A 21,864-nucleotide genomic window follows, 5' to 3' on the forward strand; every position below is an offset into this window, starting at 1 on the left:
ACGTTGTACAGTACACGGTATAGTGTTTACACAAAACGGCTTGCAGGAGATTTTATACGGCCACCGCTCTGCGCCTCTTCTTTCCTTCGCTCTTCTTTCTTCGACGCATTCCAGGAGGTTACGCTCATCACATGGATCAGCCAGTTGTGCCACAGCAACGGAAGCACAGCCTTCCACTCTTTCGCACTTCGTGCTGCGCATGCCTCGTGTTTTTTCCGCGCTTCCTTGTGCGGTTTTAATACACCGTCCATATACGTACGCTAAGAAATGCGAACCTTTGCGGAAGGTGTCACATGGAAGGTGCTTCTCGGAACACACGCGATGGCGCATTGTAATAAATCAAGTGCATGACTGCTTATAGAATGTGACAATTGCGGTGACCGAGGCCAAACGCGTCGCCTTCGCTCATTAGAAGAGGCAGCTAACAAAACATTCGCATATTCGAGGCGACTTGGAGTTAGCATGCACTACAGCAATGATGAACCGCGATTATTATTAAAATGAGGTCGACCCGTCAATATCAGTGAAGACCAGAGATTTTATAACAGTATCATGGTATACGTGTAAGGCCATCCTCTCTTGGTCCAGTTTAAGCATAGGCTGGCGTGATTATAACACTTCAATTATTTTTCTCCTGCTCGTGCACTTTCATTGACTGTGTGATTCGTGCTTATCAAACTGTGTCTTATCCGGTAATAAATACCAGCCGTCTGTTTGTTATAGGGCTATTTGCGATTTTGTTCACCTTCAAATATGGGATCAGCACTGGAAACGTGGATACTGACAAAATATGAGGTTGACAAAGCAGGGAAGCTGCTGAAGGCGGTAAAGAAGTGCGCGGAGAATTAACACTGCTCCTCACGGCGTAGAGTATATTCAAAATTGATATACAGACCACTCGCCATACGCCACGTTAAGTCAGTTTTACGTACTTCTCGCAAAACCCAAAGAAATGTCTGAAATCATCGCGTAATAAGTAGTTGGCTGGTACGTTTGTGCATATTATATACGAATGCTGAATGATATTATCAGAAAAACACGCAGTAAATGCAAGTGTATGCATACGCAAAACATACAATAATACCAAGAGCGCATATCAAGAGCCGGAACGCGGTTTTCTCGAGAGATGCAAATTGTAATGCTTAAGCATCTACGTAATTGGATCAAGAGAGGATACTTGTCTGATACACATGGCGCAACTCATGATTAAGAATATTTGTCAATCACCTGCTCTTCTTAATTATCGTTTTAGTGGCAGATCGCATTTGAACGACGCGATGCTTGTGGGCGAAGGTGTGACGTTATGATGTATGCAAGCTCTAAGCCAACTCCAAAGGAAATTGTTTTGTGTTTTTTCTTGCGATTAGGGCAGCGTACATCTCTTGCCACGGACACTGCAACTGTCGTGATCTATGCAGACATGTACCAGAATTATTCCAAAGCTCCAGCGTGTGTATTCAGGACAGGGCAGGCCATATGACACCGCCGTGAAAGTTCTCATTACTCTGTGTACATATTTGTACGCTGCATAATAAAGCCGCAGAAAGAAGTACAAAAGGTTAGGCGTGCACAGAAAGAAGCCCTAAAGGAAGAGCCACGCTTCTCTTGCTAGGCGACACTTGGCTGGGCCGATCATGCGTGTAGCGAGTGGTCCGAAATGTGTCGCAGAAAGATCGAAAGAAAAAAGAGGCACATACCCTTTGTTAGGCGACATCTGGGTGGGTGCGCCACGGGTACAGCGGTGATACTGAGTGGAGCCCCTGCAAATAATACGTGATCAGCGTCGTGCTTCTCCTTAAGACACTAGTGTGTGCGGCATACCATAAACGCTGGTACTGCAGGACAGCTGAAACCCAGAGGGCAGCCAAAAAGAGGGTGATTGTCAGTCCTTTACTTTTGTTGCTCGGGTTGTGCGTGCTCACAAGAAATTTTATGAAGAAAAGAAACATGCACCATTCGAAAAGAATTCATATTTCATTGCTTTATACCTCCAAAGCAGAATACATCGAAGTTTATTGATTTATAGCTTCAGGGACTTGTCTCGCTGATAGAAGACCGCAGGTATTCAAAGCGTTTCTTCTTGTTTTCGCCTGTGGTTGGTACAAATATACAGGAGCAGGTGGTCAGGATCTGCAGTCAAACCCTCTCTTGCTGCACGCACCATCATGTTGCATCAGTCAATATGTCAGTTGCTGATTCCGCAATCTCCTCGCTGGACAGTCGATCCTAAATGGAGAGAACCGTTATTTTGCACTATTTCAACGGTTACTGCCACTTTGCACACAACTGCCGATAGCACGTAATGTGAGACACATACTCCAACACCCCCCCCCCCCCCCCCCCAAAAAAAAAGGGGTGTTACTTGACCAATACATAAGCGTTCCTCAAATCTACTATCCTGTGCAATACGTTTATCGGAAAACAAAAATCTTATTTGAAAACGCACGTTAATCCCAAATGCAATTTACTTGTGTTTAGCACAAGAGTTAGCAATACAATAATGTAAGTAACAGTTTAGTAGCAGAAACACGACAGCAGGTGATTAGAAACAGAAACATTGCAATTTACATTTTTCAGTGACCATACTTGGCATTTCACGTGGAGCTTCAATATGCTCACCTAATTGTTTTCCTCAAGGGGCATATTCCACTTGACAGTTCATAACCTCGGCTGCACCGAACGTAAGGCATATCGGCGTCTGGAAGTTTCCAAGCTGCCTGATAGGAGATCATCCCAGCATGCCTTGGGCGGGATGTATGCTGTAAACATTTCCAACGCAACACATTTAATATGGCGGGAAAAAATTCATTTGTGTTGTCTACGTACCTTTAAACATTCCGGCTTTGACAGTTAAATCACATGTATACTGATTCATTTTTGCTAACCACAATGACACGTTGCTTGCACCCTAGAACAGAACGAGAACACAAAAAAGTTATCTCAGTGCCAGAGAACAAATTTTTATCGCCAAGGAACTAAGGACATCGAAAGACATACCAACCACACTGACCAAGTCCCCCTTTGAACTCCTACGTCGCACGATTGCTGGCATTCGTGCTATCTGAAAAATCGTTAAGCCACAGCGTACCGCTTATCGCGTAACATATTCTCAGCTGCCCCGTTTTGATAGCGAAGCAGTTAGACGTAATCGAGCGACGCAGAGCAAATACTGCCGGCAACAATGCGTAAAAGCATGACAATTTATTTTTCTGACTCGACCCAACTCTTACAGCAGCGTATGAGCATGAATTATCTGAATTTTGAATGCCGTACATTGTGATCTGTATGAGTGCAACTATGGAATGAAGATGACTTCAGCATATATTTGTGGTAAGGTTTCAAGTTAGGTCAAGACGCAGATGTTTGAAGTCTGACGGAAGCTCGTCTGGTTGGGTTGATGCGTGGTGACGTTGAAAACCCGAGGCACTGAGCCGACTAAAGCAAAAAGCACACACACACATACACACACACACACGCACACACACACGCGCGCACACACATACACACACGCGCGCACACACATACACACACGCACGCGCGCACACACACGCGAGCACACACGCGCACGAGCACACACGCACGCGCGAGCACACACACACCCGCGCGCGCACGAGCACACACGCGAGCAAACACACGCGCGCGCACACACACACACACACACGCACACACGCGCGAGCACACACGCGAGCAAGCACACACACACGCGAGCAAACGCACGCGCACGAGCACACACGCACGCGCGAGCGCAAACACACACACGCGAGCACACACAAACACGCGCGCGCGCGAGCACACACACACGCGCGAGCACACACACACACACGCACGCGCGCACGAGCACACACGCACGCGCGAGCACACACACACACGCGCGCACTCACACACACACACACACACACACACACACACACACACACACACACACACACGTACGCATTCACACACACGGAGTAGTCGGTATCAAGAGCGACTCGAGATAAAGACGTCGTGACAGTCATTTTTCTCTAGCGCGAGCACGTGCCTTCCCCCAGTCGATTGCGTGTCCCCTGAAACGTGCTCAGCCAAAGCACTGGATTTAGCCATTTATTTTTTCACGTCATAAACGTCCTTTTGTGTGTTTGTGTATCAAATGTTTACTTCGGTCGGCTCAGTGCCTCGGGTTTGCTACATTCAGCTACACACGGAAGGATGCTGTGATTTCCTTTAAGACACTTAAAACTACACTTAAAACGCACTCTTAACGCCATTTCATTGTCTTTCGTGTACTTAATTCATTTCGGTAGCGCAAAACAATTTATAAAGACAAGAGAGGACACGTAGACAGGACGGGCGCTAGAGATCAACTGACTTTACTGCAAGGAAACACACAAAAACCCGTTGCACAGGCGCGACGCGCTATATCACTCTACGAGGGCTTTTTTTTTAATGTGTCTAATTTTCTTTGCGCTACGAAATGAACACCAGTGATCACAACCAACTAGCCCGCATTACCGCCTTAAACCCTCACTCGTCCACCTAAAACTACCGCACCCGAGTTTGAAGCATGGCGAAAGGTTGCGTATAGACGCCACGAAATATCATGTACCGGTGACAAGGACATGACAAACAGCGCAGACTGCCATTGACAGGAGCGAGTTACTGCGTACGCAGAGCTCGTCTGGGCAAAGCTGATCTGGGGCACTTTGTTTATGCCGCCTACAGTATTTCACACCGTGGTTGCAGCCTTCATCGAGCGTGTTGAAGGTACCAAGACGGCGACAGCAAGAAGGGTTAAACTTCTGTCCTTCATCTCTTCTCACATAAACGTGTATGATAACGAATGATCTTAGTCGGATGTTTGATAATATACGCCCAAACACTCATCTTGTAATGTCAAACGCAGAGCAAATACTGCCAATAACAATGCATTACATAAAAGTATGACACGATTTATTTAAAACATAGAAGTATGACACGACCCATCTCGTACAGTAGCGTAAGCATGAGCATGAATTCAGGTAAACACGCGACATAAGTACATATACACAAGCAAATAACGTACTGAAGAGAGAATATTGCTTACCTGCAAATCACATTTACTACTGTCTTCGGGCAACGTAACAACGGATGCAACCCGCTCGACAATTGCCAGTCTCAAGCGAAGAATCAGCAATGCAGCTCGTCGCAACGGCCGCGCAGCCCACTGAACGTGCCCGTTGCAATGCCTCGTGGCTGATTTGCGGCGGATCGCGCACGTTAATGACTGTCCTTGCGTGCTGTATCACTAGTTACACGCCAATCACGTACACAACACGATTAGACCACGCACGTCAACAAAGCGCGGAGTGTAAAACCTGGATAAATCGATGAAACAAAGAGCAGCACTGCACAAACGCGACTTCAACAACCGCACCAACCGCCTCGCATTCGAATGCTCTTCCCGGCATAGGCTCGGCCGGGACCGAGCTGTGTGGACGCGGGAAGATCGGCTCCTGCTTTCAAGAATGCTTTCGTGTGGAATCCGCGGATTTTTCGCCTAAATTTTAGTCACATCTTGTGTCTAAGGTTTCAAGGAACAAGCGGACACCAACTTTGTGCCGGTAGGCGGACATTAAGCAATTTTTGCGACATTTTACTCGGACCACGCCGCCGGAGGATTTCAGCCTAACCAAGGACGCGATTGCCGCCGATGCGCCGGCTCGGCGCCAACGTGACTCAACGCACTGCGCGTCCGTGGAGCGGCCACTGAGGATGGAATACCAAGTAGAGGGAGAGGACATCTCTCCAGAAGATTGCACGGAAGATTTAGGATGGAAAGCAGCAGAAATGAGACGCTCAAGGAATAAGATAGCCGCGGTTGGCGTTTCCGGAGCCAAGGGCTCGACCAAGGCTGGCGTTGAGGGAGACGCTCGAGCCAGTCGTAGTGGATATGACACCAAGAACAGGATCGTAAAAGCGGGGCGCATGCCACCGCTGCCCAAGGACTTTAGCAAAATTGTGATACGACCACGAGGAGGACTAGACATCTCCAGAATTGGCGCTGGAGCCGTGGCTGACGCAATAGTATTAGCGGCCGGCGTCGAAGAGGAGGAGGCCATGCAGGACATCATTTGTCCCAATTTGCAGCAGAACATCATGGTGGCAAGCACCCCGGACCAAGATAGAGCTTCAAGATACCTCAAGGTCAAGAATATCGACATTGGCGGCAAAGTGTTTGAGGTTAGCGCGTACGCCACGGCACCCCACGACACGTGTAAAGGAGTGATTCGTGGAATCCCCATAAGCGACACCCAGGACATTCTGAACCGAAAGATTGTGAACGCGAACAACCCGCTGGCACTGCAGGCCAAGAGGATCAAGGACACTGGGACAATCATTATAGCGTTCGAAGGACACAAAGTACCGAGGTTCGTGAGATATGGCCCTTCGCTTTTACAGTGCTCCCTTTACCGCAAACACGTCGACATTTGTTACGTCTGTGGGAAGCTGGGACATCGAGCTGACGTCTGTCCAAACCCAGGTGAAACCATCTGCAGAGGTTGTGAGATCAAGAATCCAGATGAGCAGCACCAGTGCGATCCAACATGCAAGCTGTGTGGCGGTCACCACCCCACAGCAGACAAGGAGTGCAAGAACAGGTTCTTAGTGCCATACGTCGTCAGACGCAGGCGATGGGAAAGATCGCGAGCAGCCGCACAAGGACGTGACGAATCAATGACATCGAGTCCAGACCTCAAGGACGAGCAGCAGTTCCCAGGCATCGGGACCCAAAGCATCCAGAGTACACAAGGACAGGATGGGCACCCCCACTGCAGGGGGCGCTCCCGCTCCAGAAAAGGTTCCAGATCGAGGGACCGCTCCCAAACACGGGGGCGCTCGAGCTCTCGAGGCCGCCCTCTGGGGAAGCAGCAACCTGGAAGCCGCCCGAGTGGCCAGATGCCCGGCGTCCAGTTCGAGGTCACGGATTCAAACCCGGCGAGGACGCATGCAGACGCAACGAAAGGCAGCTGGGCTGAGCGAGCGCACAACGGAGCGGCAGGGGTGATGACAGGTAAGCTGCCAGAGCATGATAGAATCGCACAGCTAGAGCAGGAAAACGCGAGGCTTGCAAAATCGAATGAGAGGTTATTAGCAGAGTTAAAAGAAATCAAAAGTCTTCTCACTACGCTAACGAGCACGAAGTCTTCACAGCAGACGCCCAAGCCAGTTGACGTCTCTGTAGCTGAAAACGTGGGGGACTCGAGAGCACCAAAAAAGAGGGCAGTAACGGTAGAACACGCGGAGGCCAAGCAAACGACCATGTCAGAGATGAAAGGCGTCCTAGACACGCTCAGCAAAGTAGTAGCAAATCTTAGCGAGCAGATGGGCAAGCTACAATCAAGCGTCGCGACACTAGAAGAGCATATGAATGTACGCATCACAAAAGTCGAAGCCTACCTGCATAACACAGTAGTACCTCCACATGCCCCAAACTCACCTCTCCGGCCACCAACACTAGTGATAACGAACCCGTCGCCGGGTACAGCATCAGGCTCTGCCAGTCTCTGTAACCATGATGGCGGCGCTAAATGAGGCATTCTGTATCTGGCAGTGGAACTGTAGAGGTTACCTTAAAAAGAAGGCAACTCTACAGCAGTATATCAGGAATAGTAAAGAAAAGCCTCATATCGTACTGTTACAGGAAACCCTTTCATCACAAGCAGCGCTGCCCGGATTCCGGCCTGTAATTGGGAACCCCGAAGGGAGGGGAGTATGCACTCTCATATGCAACAAACCAACGCACGTTACACACGACCTCAAGATAGACACGGGCAAGTTAGAACACGTCATGGTAGAGATCGTGCCGGGTACCAGCAATCGCCAGAGCATCTTTATACTTAACATTTATAGCAGTCCAAAGGAACAGAAGCAAGGGTTCAAGACGATTCTAAAGAAAGCTGTCAGTATCGCCGGGAAATGTCCACTCGTCATAGCTGGTGACTTCAACGCCCCTCACCATACATGGGGCTACAAGTACAACACTGGCAAAGGAAATAGACTTTGGCAAATCACCAGTGAACTGGATCTCACCCTAATCACGGATCCGAGCCTCCCAACTAGGATTGGTACATCCTCCTGCAGAGACTCCACCCCCGACCTTACTTTTGTAAAGAACATCACGAAGCCGCAGTGGGTGAACCTCGCTGTAGACCTCGGGAGTGACCACTGCATTCTTGCCACCACCTTCCCCGCGGAGCGTAAGAAGCAGAGAGAATTCCACTACACAGACTGGGATAAGTTCAGAAAGTTAAGGACGGAAAGGGAACAAGACGACCACAGACCAAGCTTAGAGCACTGGGTCAAGCAGATTAAAGAGGACATCCAATCTGTCTCCTCGACCATTATCACGGATCTTCAGGTTGAGAGAATGGATAGCCGTCTCGCTCATCTTCTTGAGGCAAAGCAAGCGCTGTTGAACCGATGGAAGGGTCAGCGACTGAATCGAAGGTTGAGGAAGAAGATCGCTGAGGTAAACAGATCAGTAGAGGAACATTGTCGCACACTATCTAAGCAGCAATGGGACGAAATCTGTAACTCAGTTGACGGTCAGATGCGCAACGGCAAGACATGGAATATGTTAAAACACCTCCTCAACGAAAACAACACCAAATCGAATCAAAGGCATGTCATCGCTAGAATCTTGCATGAAGAGATAGGGGCCTCTACGGAAAAGCAAGTCGTACAGCGATTGGTGCATAAGTACCTCCCAACCAAAAGAGGATTGGCACCCCCAAGTGGAGAGTACCAGGGTAAGCCCAATCCAGGTCTGGAAGGCGACTTTAACGTCGAGGATATACGAAGAGCCTTGCATGATCTTAACGGTAGATCCGCCCCCGGCCCGGACGGTATATCAAACAAGGCACTTCGTAACCTCGATGACGATTCAATTGAGACCCTAAAGAATATGGTCAATGAAGCATGGAGAAAAGGCAAGGTGCCGGAGCAGTGGAAGCTGGCCAACACGGTTCTTATTCCAAAGCCGGGGAAGCCCCCTAGCTTAGACAACCTGAGGCCAATATCATTGACATCATGTATCGGCAAGGTTGCAGAACATGCCATACTGCACAGGCTAAACAAGTACTTGGAAGATAATGACATCTATCCACACAATATGGTTGGATTCAGGGCAGGGCTATCCACACAAGACGCAATGAAGCTTATCAAACACCAGATCATCGACAACAAAACCAGAGACGTGAGGGCCATTCTGGGCCTGGATCTAGAAAGAGCGTTCGATAACATCTACCACTCGTTCATACTCGAAGCGATTTCCAAGCTCAGTCTTGGGAAAGTCTTCCATGACTACGTGCGGTCCTTTCTAACAGATCGAAAAGCAGTGATGAAGGTTGCACATATCGAGACCGCAGAAATTGAACTAGGAGCAAGGGGCACGCCACAAGGTGCAGTGATTTCCCCAATGCTGTTCAACCTTGTCATGATTGAGCTGTCGAAGAGATTATCGAGAATCGAGGGGTTGAAGCACAGCATCTACGCGGATGACATCACCATCTGGTGCACAGGAGGAAGCGAGGGGCAGATTGAGAGCGCCATGCAAGAGGCGATTGACATCACAGAGGGATACCTTCGTCCTTCCGGGCTCAGGTGCTCCACAAGCAAGTCAGAACTACTACTGTATCGGACTACACGTCGAGGCCTAAATCCCAGGGGATGGAAACCATTGAACGAGATAGACATCCACCTACGTACAAGTAACGGGGATGCCATCCCGAGGGTCGATGCCATCAAAGTCCTAGGCATGACGATCGAGTCTAACGGTGCTAACAGAAAGACTATTGCCAAGCTAACCTGGAAAACCGACAGCGCGGTGCGCCTTATACGCAGAGTGGCCAACAAAAGACATGGGCTCATGGAAGACAACCTCATCAGGTTGATGCATGCGTTCGTTCTTAGTCACTTCACGTATGAGGCAGCAATGCACAACTGGTCGAGAGCAGAGTCTGAGAAACTTAATGCACTCCTCAGGAAGGTTACCAAGAGGGTCCTGGGCATACCCATACACACCAGCACTAAACGTCTTCTAGAGCTTGGCATTCACAACACTCTCGAAGAAATAGCAGAGGCCCAAGAGAGAGCGCATTTAGCGAGGCTATCTACAACAAGGTCGGGAAGGAAGATCCTGCAGGAGCTGGACCAGAACCCAATGGCGATTAAACTGAAGTACAACGATATTCCCGAAAATATCAGAGAAAACATCACGGTATCTCCTATACCACGAAACATGCATCCGGAGCACAACATTGGAAGAAGACTAGCGAGGGCCAGGACCATACTTTGTCAGGTCTCAAACGAGCAAAGAAGGGTCGCCTTTGTCGACGCGGCTTCCCACGTCAATCGGAAAGCTTTTGCGGCCGTGGTGGTCGATCGGGCTGGCCAAGTCATCAACTCAGTGACGGTCAGGACGAAGGACCCAATCATTGCGGAACAAGTTGCCATTGCATTAGCACTGACGATGGAGGATATCGAAGTCATCTACAGTGATTCAAGCGCAGCACTACGGGCCTTCGCAAATGGTATACGGTCTCGGGAGAAACGCTACGAATACTACAAGGCAAGGAAATCACGCATCACCTGCTGAGTTGGTTCCCGGCTCACCTTGGTCAAATCAAGGACTCCCCTCCCAATCTCAATGAAGCAGCACACGAGGCGGCGCGAGACCTCTCCAACCGCGCCTCCCCGGGCATGCGTTCTAATGGTGAAGGGGATAACTGGGAAATTCCCACAACGTATAACGAGCTCACTAAGCACTTTTATCTATCCCGGAGGATCTTCCCTCTACCTCACAAAAATCTCACTAGGCCCCAAGCACTTAGATTAAGGCTTTTGCAAACCAAGACGTACCCCACCTTGAAAATGTTAAACATTATTTACCCTGAACTATACCCAAGTAATCTCTGCCCATATTGTGGGGAAATAGCTACCCTAGACCATATGCTCTGGCAGTGTACCAAATTCGCTCATTTACCTAACATCACCTCTGCCAGATGGGAGGCGGCAATCCGCAGCCCGTCCTTGGCAGAACAACTCTGGGCTGTCCACCAAGCCCGCGAGGCGGCTGAGGGGCTCGGCCTCTCGGTCCCCACGTGGGAGCGGCCCGCGACACATTGATCTGTGTTTTGGAGGACCAAATAAAAGTTTATCCAATCCAATCCAACTCCCGGCATACACCTCAAGCTGTGCAAAGCCTAGGAGAGATGACGCCGTCCCTGGTTCGATAAAGTTGAAGCGGCGCCTCGAGGACGCCACATTTGTTACTCACCGCGAGCTCATACATCTCTCTACGCGGCCTCTCTACAGGAGCGGCCGTCCCACGCTGTTTTGTGAACTCAGCGGCATCTTTAGGGAGTTTTAGCTTGTAACGTATACTTCTTTAAGTTACCGTTACCGGATTACGTTTACCGTTTTACCGGAACTCGAGTTTTAGTAAAGTTTTTTAGCTGCCCAAACGTAAACCTTTGCGTACGTACGTAAACCTTTACGTTTGCGCAAACCACTAAATGGTGATGACAACTGTATTTAAACTGCATTTAAACTACATTTAGGTTAGATAATATTGAATTACGCTGCGGAAAAATAATAAGAGAGGTTTTTAGCGTGTGCAGAAGGGGTGTAGCAATACCAGGTTACCGGGCGATGGTGTCGACATCTTGTGACGCTTCTCGCAATCACAATCATGAACACGTTTGTTTTCGCTTAGTGTTCTTGAGGGGAAAAAATGATTAAAAAGGCAACTCATTCGTATAATGCCGCTTCAAGGCATTTACATTGGTAGTAGAATGCCCGATGTTTCTGCAATAACAGTTTTGTGCTCGCCTGGTACACCTTGGTCCCGCTAGATGGCGCCACCTATCCAGCCTGTCAGCGTCTTTAGTTTTTTCACGTTTGCGGATTCGGTATTCTACGTCGCTCTAGCCTCGGTAATGCGGCTGAAATAAGGTGATCGTAAGTGGCGCTCGCACTTCAGCTTATTTTGACTCGGCGGCTGGAGTCTCCGCGAAGCGGATATCGCGAGTAGCCACGAACGACGGTGGATTTGCGAGATAGGGCCGTAAACGTAAAGCCTATCCGGCGAGTAGTTTACGTTCCGTAAACCTTTACGTTCCGTAAACGTTCGCGCATGCGCAGATTCCATCCGGTATCCGGTAACACGGTAACGTAAAGAAGTATACGTTACAAGCTAAAACTCCCTTTTTTCTCCCGTGTTGGCGAATTGATGACGGTTAAGCGTGTTTGGTGCTATGTTGTCCCGTGACGTTTGCCGCACTTTACGATCCGTTAATTATAACGCGAAAAAAAAAGAAACAAACCAGGCAACACGACAGCGAAATTCGAACAAATTGTATTGCGAGTCTCGGAAAAATATTTTTTTCGCGCCACGGGTTGGTTCTTCGATCGCATCGTCAGTTTAATTTGGTCGGTTGTCGTGTGCTCACAGTACTTTATCTTGTCGCCATATGCGACGCTTCCTGGAGGCAAATTAATTACTTCTGCGGCTTAAAAGCAAAATAGATATAAGAGCTACTTAATAAGTTGTTTAGCACAAACATTTGACCAACATACGATAGTTTTTCGTTTTTGTGCTTCTGCCGATGTCTGTGCAGATTATGTCACTTCATAAATTACGGGTTTTGGAAGCGGGCTCACCTTATTGAACTCCAGTTTTAGTTCATACCTCACCATCGCTTGCCTCAGTATGCCGCAATGTAAAATCGCTGCTTCTGTGATTTGCTTTTCTGCTGTCAAGACCCGTTCTGTGTGTACATCATCCGCTGTTCCATTGATAAAGCCAGCCTTGAACAAGACAGATCGCGATGTGACACATTGATCAATAAACTTCCACTCCATAGTGTAGGTCCCCTGACGGATGAGTCATTGCGCTTATATAAGTTACAATCTAAAGGTTACAATGCTCATCGCGGTGCTTTAGCTTTTAACTTGGCACGCTACTGTCGATGTAACCTTTATGAGAGAGGGAAATGAAGAAAACACAAAGATAAAATTGATGTAACAGCCATGTAACTTATAAATTATAGGTTACATGTCTTTTTATGCTGTCCTAAACGTTACCGTGATTAGAGTGTAAGTGTGGCACCAAGCTCGTTTCACGGAGATGAAAAATCGATTGACACGTGCATATGACATGCATGCATGCATGGACGATTTGCTGTTCGGATTGGTACTGTCCTGTTGCACTCTTTCGATTAGGTCAATTTAGCGTTCCACGCAATCTCGACGGTAGATCTGTGGGGCACGTTGAAAGCCGCTCTCCTGATACCGGGTATGGGGGGGACGTCGCTTATACGTATTATAATACGTTTACGCGCATGCATGCATGCATGCATGCATGCATTACCTGCAGGTGTGCCCGCTTTCCAAGTGCAAACGTGTGCTACACGCGATGCGTGCGTCATTCGCGAAGCAGAGCAAGAAGCGGGGAGTGTGTATCACGCGGTTATGCAAGCAAACCTCTCAAGCGGTGGATACATTGACACTATAGCTTGTGCAAGGGTGCGACGCCCTTCGTCAAGGCTATGCTCGAACGTTGCTCGTGCTGCTGAAGCGATCACTGGTTCACAAATATATAAAGGCAACACATGTGCAGTGAAGCCAAAGCTATACGGGCCCTGCAGTTCAGCAGCGTACCGGGAATTGGAAGCGAGCGGCTGTATTAAAGTAACGACACACATATGCCTCGTTCCTCGAATCGGTGTTGCGCATATATCAAGCACATCTTGAGTAGTTTTGATGGCTCCTGTTCGCTTACTGATAAAAAGTGTTTGCCAGCAACTGATGCAGAGTTCTGCTTGGTACAAAGAGTGATTACTTCTTTTGACTGTCTTCAGATGTGTGTAGATGTGCATGCGGAACGTGTCACGTGGTAGACACAACCTAGTGAAACCGACTGACAAAGAAGCCAAGGAGGAAGGTATACATAGGGGACGTTATTCGCCGCCTTTGAACTGTAGTGTAGTAGTTATTATACATAAACGTTAAGAAATTAATGTCCAGTTTAATTTCTTTACACTTATCATAATTAATACACTATATACACTCAAAGACTGCAAATAATGTCCTCTGTATACCTTCCTTAGCTTTATTGTCGGTTGGTTTCTTTGGGTTGAGTCTAACAAACAAAACGAGCCCCTGATCCGTTACCGTGTCACATCGTAAATGCGATATTCATATAGCCACATCCTAAATAACAATTGTTGGGGTTTAACGTCCCAAAACCAGCATAATGATCATGAGACGCCGTAGTGAAGGGCTCCGGAAATTTCGACCACCTGGCGTTCTTTAACGTGCACCTAGACCTATAGGTACAAGCAGGGGCGTAGCCAGAAATTTTTATTTCGGGGGGGGGGGGGGGGGGTTCAACCATACTTTATGTATGTTCGTGCGTGCGTTTGTATGTACGCGTGTGTATATACGCAAGCAAAACTGAAAAATTTTGGGGGAGGGGGTGAACCCCCTAACCCTCCCCCCTCCCCCCCTGGCTACGCCCCTGGGTACAAGCATTTTTGCCTCCATCGAAATTGCCGCCGTCGCGGCCGGGATTCGATCCTGCGACCTGCGGGTCAGCATGCTGTTCATAAAATGGGCCGGACTTAATGACCGATTAGCGCATGGACAGCCGCACCTGTTCGACCCTGAATGCGTGCCATCATCCATCGTATTTCTATCTTTTCACCCCCTAATCCCTTTCCCCCAGGATAGGGTAGCAAACAGGACCTTTCCTTCAGCCTTTCTTCCTCTTCGTATATCCGCCCTGGTACACTGGCGTACCTCCCCCCCCCCCCCTTCCACCCGGAAATGCTTCAGTTTTGGGAGTGTGTAAATATGCACCCTGCAGGCCCGTAGCCAAGAATTTTTTCGGGGGGGGGGGGGGGGGAGCGCTTGCTGAAAACCTTGACTATTTGAGAAAAACGCCTATTTTCATGATTTTTGATGAAACACCATGTGTCATCAAAATTTCGGGGGGGGGGGGGGCAGCCCCTTCCCCCCTGGCTATGGGCCTGATATGCACGAATACATACAAACGCACGCAGGAGCATACAAATAAGTATGGTTTAACCCCCCCTCCCCGTGGTTTCCTGATATACATTCGCACTGCTAAGCTGGACAATGCGGGTAACACTCCCGCGGCTACGGCAGCCGCATTTCGAGGCGGTGAAATGCAAGAACACTCGTGTACGTATATATATAGATTTGAATGCACGTTAAGTAATCCCAGGTAGTCGAATTTCGCCTGGAGTCTCCCATTGCGGCGTGCCTCAGGCTCATTATCATATATCGTGGCACGTAAAACTCCTGAAATTATTATTATATTCTGCTCCTCTCTCTCTCCCTCTCTCTCTCTCTCTCGCTATGGACTTTTTCTTCACTTTTAGAACGAATGCGGCGCGTTGAATTTTTCGCACGAGAAGCAGTGTAAGAATTACCACGAGGCGAGGACATCATGCATTCCTTCATGATTTTCTCATTCTCCCAAACCGGGTTGTGAACAACATTGGCGCTGGGGTCTCTCAACAATATCTATAGGATTTTGTCAGTTATTAATAATTTACACGGGTGCGCTTATATCACCCTTCAATCGCACGTGCTGTCCCCCGATATAGTGCTTTAGCTATCGCGTATATACGGATGCGGCGGGCTCTTTCGCGAAGCCTTCCCGTCCTGAAGGGACACCGAGCTGAGGGCCCATTCAGAAGGCTCCGCATGAGGAGCGTGTGCACGTGGAGAAACGGCCATGGCAACACAGAAGTCGACGGCCGCACCGCCGCATGGACCGCAGTCCCACTCTTTCTTCGCCATCACAGCTGACGCGTTGGCGGCGGGCGACAGGTGGCAGGCACGCACATTACCGCAGGCGCCGCCACGCATGTGCTTTCGGAGCCGCGGTCTCGTGTCCGGTCGCTGCTGGTGCGATGGCCAGTGCAGATAGTGCCCGCATCGTGGCAGCTTGCATGCTCCCAGTCGCATCCGTTCACCGCGTTTCTGCAGCCAACCTAACGGGCTCGGCATGCATGCGAAAAAAAAAGAAGAGAAAGCAAGAAGAAGGCCGGCGCTGCCAGTCGTGCGTGCCGATATACATCATACCGCGCGACCAGCGAGGCGAATCTGTAGTCATTTTTGCATACTCGCGAGGAAGCTGTATAGGAGTGCGCGAAACGTCGTACACGTGTATGGCTTTCGCATCGCCCGTCCCGGTTGGTCGCTGCACGCTTCTATTCTCGGAGAAAATGTGACAGAATTTGCCTTGCAGACTGGAATGGCGAAGAAGAGTGCTATCCATGGCGAAGCCTACGGACAAGAGAGAATACGAAATTAGACAAGTATTTTGTGGCGGAACTAAAAAAGAAAATTGAAGTGAAAATGAAACGTATTTATTTAAGTCAACCGGAATATACATAGTTGCCTATAGAGGATCGTCGTAAATGCACAGAAAGCCTGACTGAGTCGGCTGTGTTTGGTCGCGTCACATTACGAGCACGGAATTTCAAGTTATTGCGCCAGCGTGCGCACGGATATACATATTTTTCGCTGCGGGTCCATCGAATCGTTAATGTATATTGGCGATTCGATGGAACCGCAGTGGCAATATACTTTCTGCTCAAAGGACAGATGACAAAAAAGACGCTTTCCATGTGAAATGTCTATAAACAAATCGTATACACTGCTTACTTGACACGTCTTACAAGATTAATCGTGCAATATTTATCGACATATAGCATCGCTGAGGAGGAGGAGCTATATATAGATGGCAGGAAAAAGAGATTATCCAGTGCTTGACCAGCATGGCTCCTACAGGTACTCTGACCTACATCCGCGTACTTCATCGACGCGAAGCTTCGTTTATGTGCCGCGGCTTTGGTTAGGAGTTAGTTGCCTTCACGAAGACATGCGATGCACAGCTATACCTGGAGTGACAGACAGTGCGGCATGCGATGCTTGCGGCACCGAACAAAACATCGACCACTTGTAATAACAATTTCCTCGATTCGCATAGAAAAGACAAGCACTTTCCAACGCACTGCGACGACTGCACGACCGGCCATGCACTTTCCGTGGAGAGAACACCGTCCCCATTTCTCGGCACAAGGCAGTGAAGTCACTCTTGTGCTTCTTGAGGATGACGGGCTTGTGCGAACGCCTTTGACTAGTCATATATAGTCCCGCACGTGCTATAGCGGATTAGTGAAATGAAAACAGCGAAAAAGACAAAAGACCAGTAAAAGCAAGACAAAGGCAACTTTTGCTGGTCCCCTGTCTTTTGCGCTGTTTTCACTTCAAGTGTATGCCGTGTCAGCTTGCCGAAGCACCCACTTTAGCGAATTCACTGCTCATTTTCTTCTTTCCTTTCCTCCTCTCTCCCTGGTTCTTCTATTCTCCTTTCCCAATTAATACCCCAGTGCAGGGTAGCCAACCGGACGATTTTCTGGTTAGCCTCCCTGTCTTTCTGTTTCCTGAATTCAGTGCACCTCGAGCAAGTGCAGTTTTCATGTTTGAAATACCTGACTCGCTGCAGTTCCGCAGCGGGGGAATACACAGCATGCTCTCGAGCGGCGCCGTTTCCGATCGGCCAACGGAAGGCGACACCGCGTGGCTGTCGCCGCCGACCAAGGTCACGGCCATCCATCTTGACCTTGGAGGGGATGCACTCTCTCTCTCTCCCTGGCGTGCTGCTATAGATGCCTCGAAGCCACGCCGTCGGTCATGTGTGTCGTGCGGCGCACGCGCGTGCTTTCGCTGCACACCTGTGCCGCCGTGGACGGCATTGCGTGGAGATAGCACTCAGTCACGCAATTTATGCATACGAACGACGGGATGAGTGATACAAACAGGGCAACTGCGCTGTTCGTCCTGTTGGACGGAAGCCAACTTGCCGAGATTGTAACCACCGACATTCAGATCATTATGCTCTTTCTTTTTCTCTCTTATTTTCAGACATGTGAACGTGGAAAGATAAGATACGTATAATCCTTATATAATGTATCTTCCCCGCTGTTAATCGCAAGATTCTTGTCGTCGTTCACTTCGCTTGGATGCAACAACTTGTGATCGGCGAGTGCTGCATGTGGCAGTCCATATAGAATATTGAAGTTTCAGTTACTCCACCTATAGCAACGATGCTTATTGATTTCCGCAGGTCGTTTTGGACCATGCAAGAAGATATCTTCACGCTCGCTGTTTAGTTGTACTATTTGCTTCTTCACAGAGCTATATATAATTCAATCCTTCTTCACCAGCTAACAAGACCAGAGCAGACCGTCTAAATCTATTTGACGTCAAGTCTAACTGGATATCGTGCGTCGACTCCAGGCCGAGATTGCCACCACGTCTTTCATTTTATTGCCTTACCGAGCATCCTTTCACGGTAAGAGCGGCTTGCATTTATATTGAAGAAGCGTCATCCATCTTTAAGGTCACTTTTACGTCGTTCGTGCTGGTGGCTGTTCATTTAAAAAGAAATGGCGCAAAACGAGGCATCACGGAACAGTCAATAGGCGGGGCACTTACCCCTTTCATTTTAAAATGATCTTGTAACCACTGCCATGGTCCAACGACGTGTGACACTCGTGGTATCTTTAATGTTGGGCATTTATTACTTTCACGCGAAGGAACGCGCACTCGTCCCCTGTCCATCGGTGACACGGCAGGCCGACCCGCTTTGTGTATGTATACGAACGGTTCCTTCCGCGGTATGAAAGGCCGTTTCACACGACAAGGAGCTCCCGCATACAAATCGCGCTACGGCGCGGATCGCTTGACCATCCACCTTATCTCGAGCCCACTAGCACGCATGTGTGCCTCAGGGTGCCACATTTCTGCGTCCCCTTGCAGGAGGCGGCGGAAAAGCGAGCACCGTCGATACTTCCACAAGAAGCAGTAGACCATTGTCCAGGGGATCAGGAATGGGGAGAGGGAGTGGAGGGGTTAGGGGCACTCGGCCGAAGAAGAGGCTGCGCACCAGATGTGAGGGTATGTAAAGGCTTTGTGCGTATACGCTTCGAAGCGCAACGATTTTTAGTTCGCATTTGCTGGCTGTTTGATATTTGTTCGTTTTCTGTCCTCCGCGCACCCAGCTGCCGGGGGGCTATATCGCATAATTTCGGAACCTCGGATGGCGCGGGTGTTTCGGTCCTCGCGGGCGCCCTTGTTGATGGAGAAGGGAGGGATAGACACACTTGACCTCGCGAGCATGTGTCGGGAGCGTGCTCTCTCCTCGGCTTGTCCGCCTGCATGGCCATAGAATTACGTTATATAGTTTACTTTCTTCTCGGACCGTGTAAAGCAGTACATGCCTGGCGACAAAGCCCTGCCAGCCGCGTCACACTCACAAAAAAAAGGACACGTTCATTTTCACCGGTATTGAGCACAGGGACGACGTGAATGGGGTCAGTCCTCGAGATTCCTTTCACCTGCTTTCTTTCTTTCTTTCTTTGCTTGACATTCTGTATTTTCCATTTCTCCTTCCTTTCCTCCCTCCCCCCTCGCGGCCACTCTGTAACGTTTTTGTCTGGTACTTGCTCTTTACTGTTATTTATCTTACTTTTCTATTCTTTCGAGGGGGAGGGTTCTACACCTCGCAAAGCTTTGTCAAAGGGTTAAGTTATAGCTCCAGTAAGCACGTATACATACATATGTGTTTTAGATAGCGCAATGTGTTATACAGGAACGTTGGATATGCCCGTAAAACGACGTAAAGTGACGACAGTGTGGAAATGGGTTGAAAACTGGAGTGGTTATCCAGGACACATATTCTAGTTTGCTACCCTGCGCTCAAGAAAGGTGATAAACGAGGTAAAGAAGAAGGGCATCCTACGCGCATGCTAAGTTAAATGCGCAGGCCGATCCTTATGGGGGCTTGTAGATAGACTTCCAGACTTACTCCTGTAAACTGTGCTTGTTCGCAGTCATTAGAGGACTGCGGTAAATGCACCACAGCGGGTGACCGTTAATTTAGCCAACAGAATGAATTGAAAAGCGAGCTTGACATACACTGTGGAGCGTCGGTCTCATCTCCGACAGCTAAAGAAGAGTGAGGTAGAATTGAGTTCGAAAGAAATGTTGCACGGTGTAGCGGTACCGAAAGGCATATCGGCCGCCGCGCCACTTGATTGAGTGGCTGAAATGCCGAAGAGCTGGGGTATCGTTCGAAATAGAGCGATACGCAGCACACAAGAAAGGCGAGAGTAGTTTGTAGTGAAATAACTGATGCGCTATATATACATACACTGCGTCACATGCAGTATGTATGTGACGGCACACTCAACGTGTGAAGCTGTTGTTGTGAGATTGCTTCAGTATGCCTGGCTCACACCTCGCCTCACTTGTCGTTTCGTCGCCCACCGCCACCACTCGCAGTTGACAGTGACGCCGCAATGTGTGTGAAAAATCTCCACCTGTGAATACTGAAAAAAAATAAAAACACATCAAGAAACAAGGTGGGGGGGGGGGGGGGGGAGGAGGCCGTAGACCGAAGTTTGAGAGCGATTCTTCTCTCACTCAGTGGTTATTGGTTTTTTTTTATATATTTTACCTCTCTTTCTCAACATTTCATGGCGGAAGCCAGGGGCGTAGCCAGAATTTTTTTTTTTTTTTGGGGGGGGGGGCATACCTCCTTGATATGAAGTGGGGGATGTGATCGAGTGTCATTTTGAGCTCTGTATGCTATAGCAAAAAACAATTTCGGGGGGGGGGGGGCACGGTCCCGGTGTGCCCCCCCCCCCCCCCCCTGGCTACGCCACTGGCGGAAGCAATGCGCTCTGGGCTTCTTGGCCGAAATTCCTGGCGCGACTGAAGCGCGGACACCGTTAGGTATGCGGCGGTGGCGCTCTACGCAGGGGGCGCCCTCCCTTATCGCCAGTGTTTATACGAGGGGGTCCCGCGCAACAAGCACTGTTTGTATCAGTCATGGGCCACGTCAGCTGCCGCCGTGAGTGAGTAGACAGAGCGGCATACACGGCGAGGAGAAGGAGCTTCGCCGGAGCGCTCTTGCCGTCGCGGCGGCTCTGCGCTTATCCGTCGTAACGCGGCAGTCACAACAGACTGATAGAGGCGCACCGCACGTGTCCGCGACGTCTTTGCTCGCGGCGACCCATTTGGCGCATTCCTGAGCGTCGCGCGCGTGGACCCGCTCGGCGTGGAGGGGTATGCGCTGCGCCAGCTCTGTCGATAGGTGCGCGCGTGGCCATGTCCCCAAATGATGTCGCCGCCGCGGATGTCCGCAAGGTTGAGCCGATCCACGGAGACAACCTTGTGCGAGGATGAACTTTTGCTCGCAGATGTTGCCGTTGGTGGCTACTGTCCGCCATGAAGCAGGAGGGGGAGCGAGGGTCTTTGAAATGTATACGTTCACGATGTGTCAGAAGTGTGTACGCCCTATCATGATCTCATGATCTATGATTTTATATACTTTACTGAACTTTTTGTTGAACGATGGCTAGAAACCTAGCATGAAAATAAACGAATCGGTTCCGGCTATGCATCATTCACCTCAGATTTGGCTCCTCTTACACGCCAACAGTTGTCGCTCGTGCGCACGCACCTTTCAGTTGGCGTTCTCGAATCTGTACGTGCATTCACTCATTCGTTGTGACATCATGAAGGTGCTTCGTGAAAGCGTCGTGAAAACTCCAAGCAGAATGTTTTACTGTCGCTACTGAGAATACCGCGGGGCGTATACGGGCTTCCAGCACCAATTGCATGCTATGCTGTTCAGTGTACTCGTGTTCACTTTTCCGTCTTTCTTTTCTCCATCTTGCCTTAACTATCCACTCTTTTTAACCTCGCGTAGGGTAGTCAACCGTATCTACCTCAGTGGTT

At 49.2% G+C, this 21,864-nt stretch overlaps 2 protein-coding genes and 1 long non-coding RNA gene across 3 annotated transcripts in view; 2 read left to right on the top strand and 1 right to left on the bottom strand.

The window, feature by feature from the left end:
- Positions 1-21,864, top strand: part of LOC119387099 (ORM1-like protein 3) — a 465,457-nt gene that overhangs the window by 338,165 nt on the left and 105,428 nt on the right. The gene's annotated exons all lie outside the window — the stretch shown is intronic.
- The window catches only part of LOC119387096 (growth/differentiation factor 11), a 104,012-nt gene that overhangs the window by 9,141 nt on the left and 73,007 nt on the right, over positions 1-21,864 (top strand). The window lies entirely within an intron of this gene.
- On the bottom strand, positions 2,136-2,868 carry LOC125757656 (uncharacterized). The gene is made up of 3 exons (XR_007415391.1): positions 2,827-2,868; positions 2,620-2,759; positions 2,136-2,226 (listed from the first exon to the last, which is right to left on the bottom strand). It is a non-coding gene; the product is annotated as an uncharacterized LOC125757656 (long non-coding RNA).

The sequence above is a fragment of the Rhipicephalus sanguineus genome, chromosome 3, assembly GCF_013339695.2.
Source record: "Rhipicephalus sanguineus isolate Rsan-2018 chromosome 3, BIME_Rsan_1.4, whole genome shotgun sequence".
NCBI classification, from domain to species: Eukaryota; Metazoa; Arthropoda; class Arachnida; order Ixodida; family Ixodidae; genus Rhipicephalus; species Rhipicephalus sanguineus.